The following is a 16375-nucleotide window of genomic DNA, read 5'->3' as shown; positions in this document are numbered from 1 at the left end:
AAAATTCAGATGCTTGGCAACTGACTCATACTTATGACCGTTTTACTGTATCCCAAAGTCATGTGATCACCTTTTGCAACCTTTTGACAAGTAAAATTAATGGGGAAGCCAAATTCACTTGACAGCCGTGTTACTAACTTATCAACTGCAGTGATTCACTTAACAATTGTGACAAGGTCATAAACGGGGCAAAACTCACTTAACAAATGTTTCACTGAAAAACAGAAATGTTGGGCTCAGTTGTGGTGTAAGTCAAGGACTACTTGTATTTGAAATGTGCTATGTCTGTATGTTATGTTGGTTTTATTATAGTCAGCCGTGGGAAACAGCTTTTTAAAATCACAGTCATTAGCCCAAAATATCAATATCAGCATGCTTATTCTTATTGAAATAATAGAATCATTGGCAGAACAGATTTTTCCCTTTATGTAAGGAAGCTGGATGGAGTAGAAGCTAGAAGTATTCTAGGGTTAACGGAGAAAGCGGACATGTCCTCTTTTATCCTCACGTTCTCCATCTGACAGGCATCACCTTAAAATCCGATATTATCTGGCTTTTTGAGTGTCCTTTTTTAAAAACAATTTGGAGTGTTTTCACAACAGCAGTCATTGAAACTTTCATCTATTGAGACTGGTACATTGTCTGCTTTGTTGTTTCCCTCATCCATTAACAGCCTAGATTTATGTTATTTATTTCCCGATTCCAGCAATTTGCCTTCAATCCAGCCACTTCACATCTATGATCACCATAGTCTGTAGATTACACGATTTACCGTACATTCCTATGGTGAAATTGGAAGTGTCAGTTCTATATTATTGCTAGCATTTGTTCTTGAAAGTAAAAATTTGGTGGAAAAATGTTTGCAGCCTTAAGTTATTTCTAAAAATATTAAAGGGAGGAGGGAGTCCCTGTGGATTTTATTCCATTAGTTGTTGCTGACTTTAGGGGGAAGTGCTCATCTCCATTTCAAGGCCATTGAGTCAGCACTGTCCAAAGATATTTCCGCAGTCATGTGGCCAGCTGACAATCCCAGTGTCTTAACCACTGAGCCACTGTTCTACCCTTATATAAAAATAATAAAAGCAGGATTGTTGTTGTTGTTAGTTGCAAAGTCGTGTCCAACCCATGGATGTTCCTCCAGGCCTTCCTGTCCTCTACCATCTTCTGGATCCATTTAAGCTCATGCCTACTGCTTCAGTGACTCCATCCAGCCACCTCATTCTGTCGTCCCATTCTTCTATTGCGCTCAATCATTCCCAGCATTAGGCTCTTATCCAGTGAGTCCTTCCTTCTCATTAGGTAGCCAAAGTACTTGAGTTTCAACTTCAGGATCTGGCCTTCTAAGGAGCAGTCAGGGTTGATCTCCTCTAGGACTGACCGGTTTGATCGCCTTGCAGTCCAAGGGACTCGCAGGAGTCTTCTCCAGCACCACAGTTCAAAGGCCTCAATTCTTTGGCGCTCAGCCTTTCTTATGGTCCAACTTTCACAGCCATACATTGCAACTGGGAAAACCATGGCCTGGACTATACACACTTTTGTTGGCAGGGTAATAAATAAATATTTTGATTGAGGAACAAGTCTTTGTGATGCTGTTTTGGCAGGTGTTTTGCTTTTTTCAATTTTTTCACTGTAATTTTTGTCATGGACATCAAGAAAATTAAACAGTGTGTCCTCCTTTATCTCCCTCCACCCCACTTTCCTCCTTTCCAATTCTCAGAGTCCTCCTTTGCTTGTTCAGGTAACTGGTAACCTTCAGTGAAAGCAAATGTCTCCCACAGCATAAGACTAACGAAATGCAAGAATTCACTGATGTAATGGAATGCATGGATAACCTTGAGGGACAAAGAAGGAGAGGCTGCCTAGGTAACAATCAAACAAGAGAGGCAGGAGCCCTCAGTGCCTTAACAATCAGTGGAAGAAACTTAGGAAGGATCTGCCCTAATTGATCCAGCAGTTAAAAGTGTAGGTGGAGATTTGAACTTCAGACTGGCAAGATTCTGGTAATGTAGCCTTAGAATAAGTAGAATTAGCTCATCTAATCGTGTTTCCTGTCTGGTTTGCTCAGGAGGCTGACATTGACTACAGATAGTCCTCGGCTTATGAGCACAATTGAGGCCAAAATTTTTGTTGTTAAGTGAGACATTTGTTCAGTGACTTTTGCCCCATTTAACAACTTTTTCTTGCCACAGTTGTTAAGTGAATCACTGTAGTTGGTAAGTTAGTAACCTGTTAAGCGAATCTGGCTTCCCCATTGACTTTGCTTGTCAGAAGGTTGTAAAAAGGGATCACATGACCCTGGGACACAGCAAAGGTCATAAATGTGAACCAGTTGCCAAGCATCTGAATTTTGATCATGTGATTCTGGGGATGCTGCAAAGGTGGTAACTCTGAAAAATGGTTATAAGTCACATTTTTCAATGCTGTTGTAATTTTGAACGTTCACTAAATGAACTGTTGTAAGTCAAGGATTACCTGTACTAACCATATGAAAACAGGTTATTATTTATGATCTAAAAGATGTTTTCAGGTTTTTTTTTATATAACTATAAGGAGTCTCATTTCTCTGTGAGACTATTCTTTTCCTGAAGCTTGATTTTCTTGAAAAGGATGCATTTTAAAATGAGCCTCATGCTCACATGAAAACAGCGATGACTTCGTTTCTTGCTATTTCTAGAGAAAAGTGATTTACTTTGTATTTTCATACTGTATTTTCATACTTTGTATTTTCATACTGTGATCCTGCAATATTATGAATGAATGAACCTTGATTTTTATTCTAATGTTAATCCTTTGTTGTATGATTGGCCCAAAGCCCCCAGCTGGCTTTCATGCCTAAAGCAGGACTAGAACTCACAATTTATGTACTTTGGACATTGAAGTTCCCATTCATATCTTATTACAACTCTAGTTGTCAAATCTTCTCTTTAAAAGTGAAAGAGAAACAGACAATCAGCCCAGGAGCAATCTCCAATAACAGTTTCGGCTGCCTAAATGTGGAAAACCACTAGGTGGCAGAAAAGAATTAGAAAAGACTGTATCTCTTTGGGGCCATCTGGTAGTCATCTGAATTTCTGCAATTCAAATCTGATAAACTTAGATTTAATAGCTTCAAATGGAGGAGGAAAACATTGCAAGAAATAACAACTAGCTAGCTCTGCCTGTTGCCTTGGATTCTAAATACCGTAAAGACAAAGTTGATTATGTGCCACCAGGTTGTTGTTGACTCTTATTGACTACACAGATAGATTTTCTCCATGATGTTCTCTCCCTACCCTGTTCTTTCAAGTCTTTCAAAGATGTAGTTACTGCTGCTGTAAGTGAGCCCATTCATATTGCTGCTGTCATCCTCGCATTAGAGCCTTCTCCAGAGAGCTGGATCTTTGCACAATGTGTCCCAGAATAAGATAACTTGAGCCAGGTCATTTGTACCACAAGGGAGAACTCCGTGTTGATTTATTTGATGCTTCATTTGTTTTATTGTCTATTCATGTTATTCTCAGAGTCTTCTGCAACATCAAAGTTCAAAAGCATCAATACTTTTCCTATTCAAATTCTTCAAAGTCCATCTTTCACTTCCATAGAGTGTTACAAAGAATTCAGTATCTTTCATGATCCTGGTCTTTGTTCATGTAGATACATCATAGCATTTGAATCAATTTTGCAAGCCTTCATGGCTGTTCCAGTAAATGTTAGACTGTAGTGTATTTCTTAACTGCTAGTTCCTTTGCTGTTGATGTTTGATGCTAAAAGGCAGAACCTATCAATCAGTTTGATATCTTCGTTGTCAGTTCCAAGGTAGGCTGCTCTATCAGTTAAATTAGTTTGATCTTCTTTACATTTAATTTTAGACCCATTTTTCCACTGTGGTCTTTGACTTTCACTAATAGAACTTACAGATCCTTTGCATTTTTGGCTCTGATGGTAGTGCCATCAGCATAGCACAAGTTATTGATGCTTCTTCCTCCAGTTTTAAAGCCATGCTCATCTTCCAGTCCAGCTTCTTTAAACAGATATTCAGTATATAAATTGGTTAAAATTAAATAAGGGGAGAATGTATAGTCTCCTTGCATTCATTTGCCAACCTGGAGCCATCTTTTTCTCCATGTTCTATTCATATTTGGCTTCCTGATCTGTATATACTTTTCTCACGAGGACAATGAAATGTTCTGGGATTCCCATTTTAATGAGCACATTCGCAGCTTGAAGTGATTGACGTAATCAAAGGCTTTTGTACAATCAATGAAGCACATACTGACTGACTGTTAAAGTACAAGCTTTGAAATGCAATGCAAAGACTTTACACGACCAGATAATCTCCTGCTGTTTTATAAATTGCTAACAGCTGTATAATATAGGAGACGCCTCAGGTCTTAGCATATAGAGCAATTGCCTTACAGCTATCAAGATTAGAGTTCCTAATGTCTTATTCCTCTTTGTGGAATCCCTCTATTTGTAGAATCTGTGTAGATGTATTCTAGATATTTTTTTTTCTGTACATCTTTGGCTTATTTAATTGAACTTTTGTCCTTCTTGGTTTCTTGATCCTTGACTCTATCAAAAAGTTTTCCTATGTTTATAGGACCTTGCATTTGTTATCTTTCTGCTAAACACTTCATCAATTGTTGTACTGTCAGCTTCAGCTTCCAAAATGAGGCAATTGTTTCCCTTATCAAGTAATGTCAAAACATTGCATAATGGTCTTGCAGACATGTCTAAAAGAAGCATCATTATTCCAAGCATGCTTTATAAATAGAGATGACATCAGTCATTTCTGATACTTCAGTGCAAGCTTGGTTCAGTAGGAATGTCATGAAACTCTTAAGTGCATTATTCATTTTATAGTCATTAGCATCAAAAGAGAACTCCCAATCTTAATTTGTAACACATGAGAGAGCACTTAGCAGAATCAGAAGGAAAACAATTTTCTTTTAACTTTGGTAATATTCTTCTAAGGTCAAGATCTCCTTTTATAGTTGGTTATAATTAAAAGGTTTAATGTTATCTCTTGCATCTTTTTTTTCAACTGGCTCATTAATAATTTGACAAATAAAAGCACAGGTCAACCAATTCAAGGTCAGTCTATTTAGCAAGAGCTAGTATTCTCAATGGCTATGTTCCTATACCACGTTAAATCATTTTTGTTTAACCAAGGTCTGTTGAAATTATAATAGCTTGGTTTACATATTATGGTAAAGCATGTTTTTAAATTAGAAAAAAAAATAATGCGTACAAAATTTTACAACAAAAATTTGGCAAATCATGACATGGTTTAATATAATGTATGAACCAGAACTTTGTAGAGACTAGCAAACTAGGGAAAACAAAAACTAACTGCAGGGGTGTGATACAAGAACTTTTAGACCCACCTCGTTATAGTAAATTTAGAATCTATGGAGAATAATTAATATTTTTTTTTAATTAAAAAGTTTTATAAATTTTACAGAAAATAAAAGACAATACAAAAACAAAAAACAACATATACAAATAAAAACAAACATTACCCAACAAAACCCCCCTTCCCCCACCCCTACCCAAACCCCCCCTTTCCCCCCCCCAGGGCCTCCCAGAGCAGAATATAGGCTTAATTAAAAAAAGTTAAAAAAATTTATATTTATATAAAAAAAGAATATAAAATAGAATATATATATATATATATAAAGTTAAAAATTATGAAAAAACTATATAGTATTTTTTAATATCAAATTTAAATTGTATGAATTTTATCCATTTATCCCAAACAGCAAGGAATTTCTCTTGCGTTTGACCCTTTAAGAAAGCCGAAATCTTTGCCATTTCCGCCAAATGAGACACTTTAAGAAACCATTCCTGCAATGTAGGCAAAGATTCCTTCTTCCAATATTGTCCTACTAACAGCCTCGCAGCTGTAATCAAATTTAACATCAATATAACCTCCTTTGTATCACAATCACTAACTATACCTAACAAAAATAATTGTGGAGTAAATTTTACCCTCCTTTTAAAAATTCTCTGGATATTCCACCATATCATAATCCAGAATGCTTTTATCTCTCTGCACGACCACCAAATATGATAATAAGTAGCATCCATACAACCACATCTCCAACATTTAGGTTGTAAGTCAGGGTACATAAAAGAAATTTTTTGTGGATCAAGGTGCCATCTATAAAACATTTTATAAAAATTCTCCCTTAAGTTCTGTGCTTGTGTAAATTTGACATTTCTCACCCAAATAGTTTCCCAGGTGTCCAATGGAACTGGCTCGCCAAAATTCTGCACCCATCTAATCATACAATCTTTAATTATTTCCGTTTCTGAATCCAATTCAACTAAAACCCCATAAATCCTCTTAATGTGGGTTTGTCTTTGATCCTTCACTTGCTTAATAAGATTTTCATCTTCTCTGAGAAAACCCACCTTACGGTCCATCTTCCATCTGTCTAATAATTGCCTATATTGGAACTAAGAATAAATAATATTTTCTTGTGCTAACTCTTCCCGTGATTTTAACTGCCAGTTTTGTCCATCCCATTTAAGTAACTGTCTATAGGACACCATATCCATTTTAACCCCTCTTTTTATTCCTTCTATTGCATGCCAAGGTATAGCCCATAATGGTACTTTGAAATCACTTTTATAATATTTTCTCCAAACCCTAAGTAAAGAAATTCTTAAGATATGAGATTTAAAAGCCCAATCCATTTTTTTATTAAATATTAAATATGCATGCCACCCAAAAAGTAAATTCCATCCCTCTAAGTGAAGTATATCAGAATTTGTCAAATTTACCCAGTCACTAACTAATGTTAAAACCACCGCATCATAATATAATTTCAAATTCGGCACCTTGAGTCCTCCACTCTCACGGAAATCTTGCATAATTTTAAACTTAACCCTTGGCTTTTTCCCTGCCCAAATAAATTTATTAAGGCCTTTCTGCCACTCAGTTAAATTGATCTCATTCTTCAAAATCGATATCATTTGGAACAAAAAGAGAAACTTGGGTAGAATATTCATTTTTATCACTGCAATTCTTCCCATGAGGGATAATTGCAACTTTTCCCAATTCTTCAAGTCTCTCTGTACCCTAACCCACAACCTTTCATAATTATGTTTAAATAATTTTGCATTAGAAACAGATAGCATCACCCCCAAATATTTTACCTTATTAACAATTTCAAAACCCGTCAAATTAACCAAAGTCTGCTTCTCCCGACTAGTCATATTTTTAGGTAAAATTTTAGTCTTATTAACATTAATCTTAAAACCCGAAACCAAACCATAATTATGAATCAACTGTAGTAGTTTTACTACAGAATAAGTAGGTTGCGACAAAGTGATAACCAAGTCATCCCCAAAAGCTCTTAACTTATACTCTTTTTTATTAACTTCTATTCCTTTAATTTCCTGCGACTCTCGAATTTTGATCAACAGTATTTCCAGTGTTAAAACAAACAGCAACGGTGATAATGGGCAACCCTGTCTAGTACCTTTCTCTATTGTAAAAACCTCTGACAAACCTCCATTAACGATAAGTTGTGCCGTTTGTTTTTGATATATTACCATAAGAGCTTGCAATATCTTTTCACCAAAATTCATCTCTTCCATTACTCTTAACATAAAATGCCAATTCAATTGATCAAATGCTTTTTCAGCATCTAAAAATATCAGCCCTGCAGGAACTTGGTTATTTTTATCTAAATATTCTAATAAATTAATAATTTGTCTGACATTATTTTTCATGTACCTTCCAGTTATGAACCCAGATTGATCTTTAGGCACAAGGTGGTGCACAACCCTCATAAGCCTATTTACTAAGATTTTTACAAATATCTTATAATCCACATTTAAAAGAGATATAGGCCTATAATTCTTTGGTAAAGTAAGATCTTGATCTTTCTTTGGAATCAATGATATAAAAGCAGTACGCCATGAGGGAGGAATCTCTTGACCCTGTAAAATGCCATTGAAAAGATCACCTAATGGTTGAATCATCTCCTCCAATAAGGCTTTATAATAAACAGCTGTTAACCCATCCGTACCCGGTGCTTTCCCTGGTTTCAATTGTTGAATTGCTAGCGAAATTTCCTCCTTAGTAATTAAACCATTAACTTCATGTTTCTGATCCTCTGTCAATTTAGGGAAACTAACCTCGCTGAGATATTTATTTATCTCTAAAATTTGCACATTAGTAGATTTATATAATTTTTGATAATAATCCAAAAAAGATTTCTTAATCAGTTCCTTCTGAGAAACTAATTTACCCTTGTAATTTATTTTATCTATTGTTCTCTGTCTCTGTTTCTTTCTCAATTGATAAGCCAACCATCTCCCTGGCTTGTTAGCATTACAGAATGTATTTTGTTTCATAAACAATAAATTGGTTGCAGCTTGATCTGCTAACAACGTATTAAATTGTGTTCTTAACAACTTTAAGGATTCTTTAATACTTTCATCAGAAGGATTTAAAATCAAAGACTTTTCTTTTAATTTAATTTCATCTTCCAATTCTTTACGTTTCTGAATCTGTTTTTGCTTATGACAATTATTCATTTTTATCAAAATCACACGCATAAATGCTTTCCCTGCATCCCATACCATTGACATTGAAGTCCCCTTATACATATTCAAAGCAAAATAATCCTTTAAACACTCCTTTAGTTTCTTAACATTTTTTTCTTGTCTAAATAAATTCTCATTCACCCTCCAGGATCTTCTCTCCTCTTTTTCTTGAGTCAACTCCATCCAAACTGGACTATGATCCGTCAAAGACCTAGGGAAAATCTTGACATTCTTTACTCTATTATATAAGTCCGTTGTAATCAAGAAGAAGTCAATCCTTGAGAAGGATTGGTGTCTATCTGAAAAGAAGGTAAAGTCTTTCTCCTCTTGATTACATTCCCGCCAATAGTCCCGTAATTCCCAGTCCTCTTTCATATCAAAAAAGGCTTTAGGTAATTTTGCCTGCTTAAGAAGAGGAGAAGAACCTTTTTTGTCCCTTTGTACATCTAAAACACCATTCCAATCCCCCATTAATACCACGGATCTGTAGTCCAGCAGATTTATTTTTTCATGTAAGAGTCTCTAAAATTGTTCCTGTTGCTGATTTGGTGCATATAGTCCCACTATAAGTACTTTCTTACCATATAAGCCCAATTCAACCATCACATATCTCCCTTGGGGGTCAGACTCCACCAGACAAACTGGTAGATTTTGCTTAACATAGATAACAACTCCCCCCTTCTTCCCGGGAGCAGAAGATACGAAGTGAGATCCCAGACGGGCATTAACTAAATATTTCTGATCCTTAAGTAAAATATGAGTTTCCTGTAAGCAAATAACATCATTATTACGTTGCTTCAAATAATAAAAGATTTTTTTTCCTTTTCTGAGGAGAATTCAATCCATTAACATTCCAGGTCAAAAACTTTGCCATCTCCCTTGGCCCGCAGCCTGGAGAAGACACCTTGGAGATCTGAAATTGCAACATGTGTTGCATGACTCTTTGGTCTTGCTCCTCCCACCGGCGGTGATACATTTCCAGGAGAAATCTCTTTGGCCTCTTTCTTACGTTGCTCCTTCTCTTTACGTTTATAAGCTGCACGAGTCATTCTCTGCTCTTTAACCTCTGTCTGGCGTTGCCCTTCAGCTTGCAGCATCCCAGCAGAAACCAAACCTGATGCCTCAGACTGCTGCTCCGCCTCTTTGCCACTCAGGGATTTCTGAACAGGTAAAGTTGAGCCTGCACCTAGGACTGAAGTATAGAACTCTCTAGCTTTATCAACCGTATTCAATCTATAACGTGTCCCCGCATGGCTCAAAACAATACCCATCGGGATTTCCCATCTAAATGGCATCGATCTAGCTTTAAGCTCATTAGCTAAGAAAGCAAAATCTTTCCTGATTCTTAAAATTTTTCTTCTTGATTACGTTCACGCCAATAGTCTCTCAATTCCCAATCTTCTTTCATATCAAAAAAGGCTTTAGGTAATTTAGCCTGTTTAAAAAAGGTAGAAGAGCCTTTTTTGTCCATTTGTATATCTAAGACACCAGTCCAGTCTCCCATTAAAATCACAGATCTATAGTCCAACAAAGTTATTTTCTGATGTAGTAACCTATAAAATTGCTCCTGTTGCTGGTTTGGTGCATACCACCCCACAATAAGAATTTTCTTGCCATATAAACCAAGTTCAAGCATAACATATCTTCCATAAGGATCTGATTCTAACAAGGTAGCAGATAAATTCTGTTTAACATAGATTACAACACCCCCTTTCTTCCCAGGGGCGGGAGATACAAAATGAGATCCCAAGCGAGGATTATTTAAATATTTTTGATCTTTAGCTGTAATATGAGTTTCTTGCAAGCAAATAATATCATTGTTATGTTGTTTCAAATAGTGGTAAATTTTTTTTCTCTTTTGAGGAATGTTTAATCCATTAACATTCCAGGACAGGAGCTATTAATCACCATTTCCATCAAATCTTGAGTTTTATCTTCTTTCAGACCCCTTATTCTCAAAGCATATTCCATCTGTCTATACTGGAACATAAGAATATCATCTTGTGAAGTCTCCACTTTTTTCTCCATATCTTGAAATTTATAATCCAAAAGTTCAACTGTTTCTTCAATTTCCTCTACTCTGGAGTCCAGCTTCACAACCACTGAGGCCATTCCAGATAGAGCTAGAAGTATATCATCCCTCAAATAGCATTATTCTGTTCTAAAAGCTCCTTCATCTCTTTCTTCATTTCCTCCTTAGTTTCAGATTTATTCTGGTCCAAAAGTTGTTTCATTTCCTCCCTAAACCGTGAGACGGCACTTACCATTATTTCTTTAATGTCTTGTGCTGATGTGCCAGATGGGGGAGGTGAAGGTGGAGTGGATTTAGGTTGCTGCACTGAGGGTATTATTTTAAGTTGTTGTTGCACAGTAGAAGTAGCAGGAGAAGAATTTACTTTAGAAGCTGCAGTAGCTGGTTGTCGTTTTGAAGCCATTTTAATTTATCTTCCTTTCTTCTTAAAAATACCGATAAAAATAAGTAATCCAAAAAAAAATTAAAAATAAGATAAAATAGAATAAAATAAGATCAATCTAAAAGTCCCCAAGAATAAAAAAGTAAAAAAGTAAAAAAAAAGCAGTATTAAACAACAATTCAGCCGATCCGTCTTTTAAAGGAAAAAACTTTCAAAACGCCATTTTACTTTCACTCTCACTTTTCCGCCCGAAAAAAAAAGAGAAAGCTCAAAAAAATAAAAAAAAAATCAACACATACTAAATAAACTAAATAAACTAAAAAAAAATAAAATAAAGCTAAACTATAAATAAAATCCTTTAAACAGTTCTGTCCGGTTTAAGATTACTCACGTTTTCTTTAAGTACGGAGATGGTAGCGGCGTCTCGCTTTGTTTCCGAAGAAACAAAGACAGCTGAGAGGCGGAGAAGGCAATGAACTCCGAGGGAACCCTCTTTCTACCCCCCTAAAAATAAAAATCCAGGGAGAGTTAAGAGGTTCTACCTATATTCATGCGATCTCTACCCCTTCCCTTCGCCCGGGAAGGGGATTGCGAGCCGCGGGCCAGCTGGTAAACGCTGTGCTCCGCGGATCTGACACCTTCTCAGGAGGACGGCTACAAAGTAGCCGCCATCTCCACCGCTTTAACCACCGGAAGTCTACTCCATTTCCTCAAAGGGATTCTTGCCCACAATAATAGATATAATGGCCACATTCACCCATTCCCATCCACTTTGTTTACTGATTCCCAAGATGTTGATGTTCAGTTTTGCCATCTCGTGTTTGGCCAGATCCAGCTTACCTTGATTCATAGATCTTACACTCCAAATTCTTATGCAATATTGTTCTTTACATTATCGGACTTTCCTTTCACAACTAGACACATCCACAGTTGAGCATCCTTTCAGCTTTGGCCCAGCCGCTTCATCCTTTCTGGAGCTATTTGTAAATGCCCTGCAGTCTTCCCCAGTAGCACATTGGACACTCTCTGACTGAGAGCTCATCATCTTAAGGTAGAATAATATAGAATAATGTGGAATAATAATAATAATAATGAAAAATCATTAAAATAATGTGTCTGCATAATTACTGGACTAAAGCTCTGTTAACAATATGTGACTAACCAAATGCGCATTACATTCAAATACAATGTATGTAGCAGATTCTCCATTGTGTGCCCGTGAGAAATGAATCTAATGTATTACAATGTAGATTTCTATGTGTGTTCCTTTGTTCCTGAGAAAGGGAAAGTATAAAACTGTAGTTTGAACCCACCCCCAGGGTTCAGAATTGCTTGTCTTTACTGCTTCTGAACCTTGCACAATAAATCTCTCTGCTACACCCTCTGGAATTAGTAAAGTCTCTTTCATTTTCTACAACAATCTGGCATCATATCTTTTGATACTGTCCTTAAGGTTTTCTTGGCAAGGATCCTGGAATGGGTTACCATGTCCTTGTCCGTTGTCTCATGTTTTGTCAGAACTCTCCATTATGATTTTTCTGTCTTGGGTGGCCCTGCACCATGAAGATCATGGCTTCATTGAGCTGCACAAGCCCTTTTGCTGCAACAAGGCAGTAATCCATGAAGGCGATACTTTTTTACTTCTTATTCCTTTACTGTTAAACGTTAATCCTAAAAGGCAGAAACTATCCATTATTTCAATATATTCTTTGTTAACTGTAAGGTTGATTGCTGCAGCTGTTGTTACTTTGGTATTCTGTGTATTTTAGTCCCACATTGTCTTCACCAACTACAGACATTGAAAACTTATCTTCTTCAAATGTCTTTTCTGGTTGCCTGCGTGCCAACTGCCATAAGGATTGGCACCAAATACCCTTGATTCTTTGGCATTAGGCTTGGAAATCTGAAGAACTGCAAAATAACATTGTAATAAAATGACATTTTATACATCAGTATTTGATTAGATTGTACTCCAGTGTATTAAATGTACTTAATATATTTAGGTACTGCCTTTCTAAGTAATTTGTTTTTAAAAGTCATGAATAGTACTGGTAGTCCTTAAGACCATAACTGAGCCCAAAATTTCTGTTGCTAAGCAAGATATTTAAGTGAATTTTGCTTCATTTTATGACCTTTCTTGACACATTTGTATCAAAAACTACATCACGAATAGAGTCGTGAAAGCTCATGCTGTTTTAAAATTTCCACACTGTACAGTACTCATTTACTTGAGAGTAAATACGGTTGAATTCAGACGGGCCTATTTCGAAATGGGAGTGCACAGGATTGCCTAATAAGCCTGTTAGCTTTCAATGGTACTGCCTAAATTCTCTATTTGTCTATGAAGAAAGTAAGCCTTCTCTTCCTTCCCACTTTTCCTAGCGTTTCCGAAGAAGGCAGACTCCAAACACGCCCAGAACTACCGTTTAAAAAAAAAAACCAAAAAAAACCCCCGCTTCTTTGAAATTGCCGAGAATCCTTGGAGATTTTATATAAGGGCGGAAGTAGGAACGTTTCGAACCGAGAAAGCTCTCTGACGCTGGCGGAAGTACGTAAAACTCCGGGCGGATGTAAAAATGCTCAGAGGGCTTTCGTTTCTTGTGCCTTCTCGGTTGCTAGGAGGGGGCCTGGCTTCAGCTTTTCAGTACTGAACAGGTGAGGAACAGGAAGGATGAAGGCTGCGTGGCCTTTTTTTTCTTCTTTCTGCCTGGCAGAGACTTAGGCGTAGCCTCCTGGCGGGAGGGGTTGCTTACAGTATTTGTTTCCCACGGGGGATGTCAGGGCCAATACGGGGGAGAGAATTGCTGGGGTAGAAGCCTCAGGATTATTATTTTTAAAAAAGAAAGGGTGTAAAGGAATCCTGGGAATTGTAGTCCCCACAACGCTGGAGGACATCACCAGAGGGAAAACTAGGTATATCTGGGGGAAGATCTGAATGCTGTGAGAAAGGGGCGACCTCGTTTTATTTGTGTTTAAGCTTCCACCTTTTATTTTACAATGCCTTTAAGAGGCACAGAATGCTAGTCTCTTAACGGGAGGGTCCTGTCGGTGATCTATTGAAGTACGATATCAGCAGAGTGCAAGTCTTGAATTTCTTTATGAAAGTAAGAATAGGGAAACTTGGAATTTTGTTTTGGAGGTTTTACCTTGGGGTGAGGGCTTGTTTGTGCCATGGTTATCACCAAACCCATTTAACTGATTAACTGGGTTTTTCTTGTACTGGTTTTCATTGCCAGTTGCCTAAGAACCATGGAATGGACTTCCAAACAATGCTTTTGCCTGTTATTGCCTGCCATTTCTATTTTCTAAGACGTGAGCCCAAAGGCATTTTTATAAATAAATATGTTGGAAGAGTGTGTTTCTTGAAGGTGGTAGCCCACTTCTCTTGTTTATATTCAGAATATATGTGTTTTAAAAAGTTGGAGTATGACAAGCGGGTGTGTTTCCTGATTCCTTAAATTCGAGGTAGCTGAAAATAGGAATGTTGTGATATAGTGACACAATGGCTAGAGAGACCAACATTCAAGGTCACTCTTATCCATGGCATCTTACAGAGTGGCTTTGGGCCACACACTCTCTCTCGGCCCAACCTCCTTCACAAGGCAGTTGTTTGGATAAAATGAAGGGGGATTTCTGTGGAAGTTGTCTTCAGCTTTTGGAAGAAAAGATGTTAATCTAATAAATCATGATTTAAAAAAAACCTATACCTGGCATAGATTTAATGCCATTTAGCTCACAAGAGCTTGCTTCTGTTGCAGGAATGCATTATAAAGAAAACAGATGTTCCTTTTTAAGATTTAATGTTCTTCTGTCTTATTTTTTAGTGCATCCAGATGTGTTGGATTGCAGTTTTCATATTCTACAGCCATCTTCTTCCCATGCTGGCTTATTTTATCAGTTTGTCTAATCAGAATTGGAACTGTTTTCAACTGCTATTTATTCTTTTAACATTTAATTTCAGTTCATAGTGTAGATCTTTTGTGTTAGTTAGCCTCTGCAATATTTTCTCTGAAATCCTATATGTACTGAAGTCACCATCATGCATTCAGGGAAAAGAACTCAAACCTAGAGAAGCTTATGAAGGCATAATGCTAGTGTTTAAGACAATGTTTCTCAACACTTTTAAAGTGGAATTCCTAGGTAAATGTATTTAACCTCTTGCACTCCATTGATACTTATCATTTAATCCTAACCTTTTTTTCTTGACAAATGTAGAAGAGCATTAGCTCTTAGATTACAAGACAACTATAGAAAAGCATTGAAGCAAATATGAAGCAACCATTAGTAAGACATGAACTTATTCCAGTAAGAACAGTAAAGTTTGAAAAAGTAATTCAAGGTAGCCCTGCCCTGACTCTATGTAGTTTAAGAGGGAGAGAAAAACTGAAACTGAATTATCAAATCAATATATCCTGGCCTCATTGCCTGGGGAAAAAGACAGTCTTCACCTCCTTCCTAAAGGCTAAAAGAGTCAGGATCAGCCATATCTTTTGAGGGAGATTGTTTCATAAGGAAGGCACCATAGCAGAAAAGGCACCCCTCTTAGGCTTACCAGATGACACTGCTTCACCATAGGGACCTGGAGCAATACCAATTTGCCAACCGCCATGGATTGGTACTCCTACAAATACAGGTAGTCCTTGATTTAGGTCCATAACTGAACCTCAAATTTCTGTTGCCAAGTGAATTTTGCCCCATTTTACAACCTTTCTTGCCACGGTTAAGTGAATCACTATAGTTATTAAGTTAATAACAAGAGTAAGTGAATCTGGCTTCCCCATTGACTTTGCTTGTCAGAAAGTCACAAAAGTGATCACATGATTCTGGATCACTGCAACCATCATAAATATGAATAAGTTGCCAACTGCCAAGCATCTGAATTTTGATCACATGACCATGGGGATGCTGCAATAATCATAAATGTGTAAACAGGCATAAGTCACTTTTTTCAGTGTCGTAATTTTGAACAGTCACTAAATGAACTATGGTAAGTCTACCTCTAATCAGCTGATGCCCCCAACTGTCTTGTAAATTACTTGCTTGAGAATTGAGTCTTCTTTCTTTCTAAATGCTAATCTGTTTTCTCAATAACACCCTCCCAAGTTAGAATGGCACTCTAATCAAGGCCCTTTGCAGTGACTAGGAGGAATTAGAAATGGCTATCATGTGACCGTGCCACAGTTGTGGCACACAAACTGTTTTAAATGTAAGTGGTAGTGGATAAGACTTTGCAAGTGAGCGTTCATGTGGAGACAGCGAGGAAAAGCTTTTGAAGAGACGAGTCTTGCAGAAGACAAGGTTGCATTATTAAAAATTTGATGAGACATGCTTTGTTTGCAAATTGCAAAGCGTTCAAAGTATGCAAAATATTTATTTTGAACACTTTGTATATCCCTAGTGGCTGACTCCTTCATCTTATA

At 37.0% G+C, this 16375-nt stretch overlaps 1 protein-coding gene across 3 annotated transcripts in view; it reads left to right on the top strand.

Moving 5' to 3' along the window:
* Positions 1 to 1902: 1902 nt before the first annotated feature.
* The window catches only part of WASHC1 (WASH complex subunit 1), a 69462-nt gene continuing 54989 nt past the window's right edge, over positions 1903 to 16375 (top strand). Inside the window, exon 1 of one of the 3 annotated variants that reach the window (XM_039333363.1) lies at positions 1903 to 2000. The gene's annotated coding sequence lies outside the window, so the exon portion shown is untranslated. Of the gene's footprint in view, positions 2001 to 13496; positions 13611 to 13748; positions 13869 to 16375 lie in introns of those variants that run through there. The other 2 variants (XM_039333355.1, XM_039333374.1) reach the window with 2 other exon arrangements.

Source organism: Crotalus tigris, unplaced genomic scaffold (assembly GCF_016545835.1).
Source record: "Crotalus tigris isolate CLP2741 ecotype Arizona unplaced genomic scaffold, ASM1654583v1 scf7180000017625.6296891, whole genome shotgun sequence".
NCBI classification, from domain to species: Eukaryota; Metazoa; Chordata; class Lepidosauria; order Squamata; family Viperidae; genus Crotalus; species Crotalus tigris.
The sequence above is the reverse complement of the archived record's forward strand: the minus strand, read 5'-3'. Positions and strand labels throughout refer to the sequence as shown.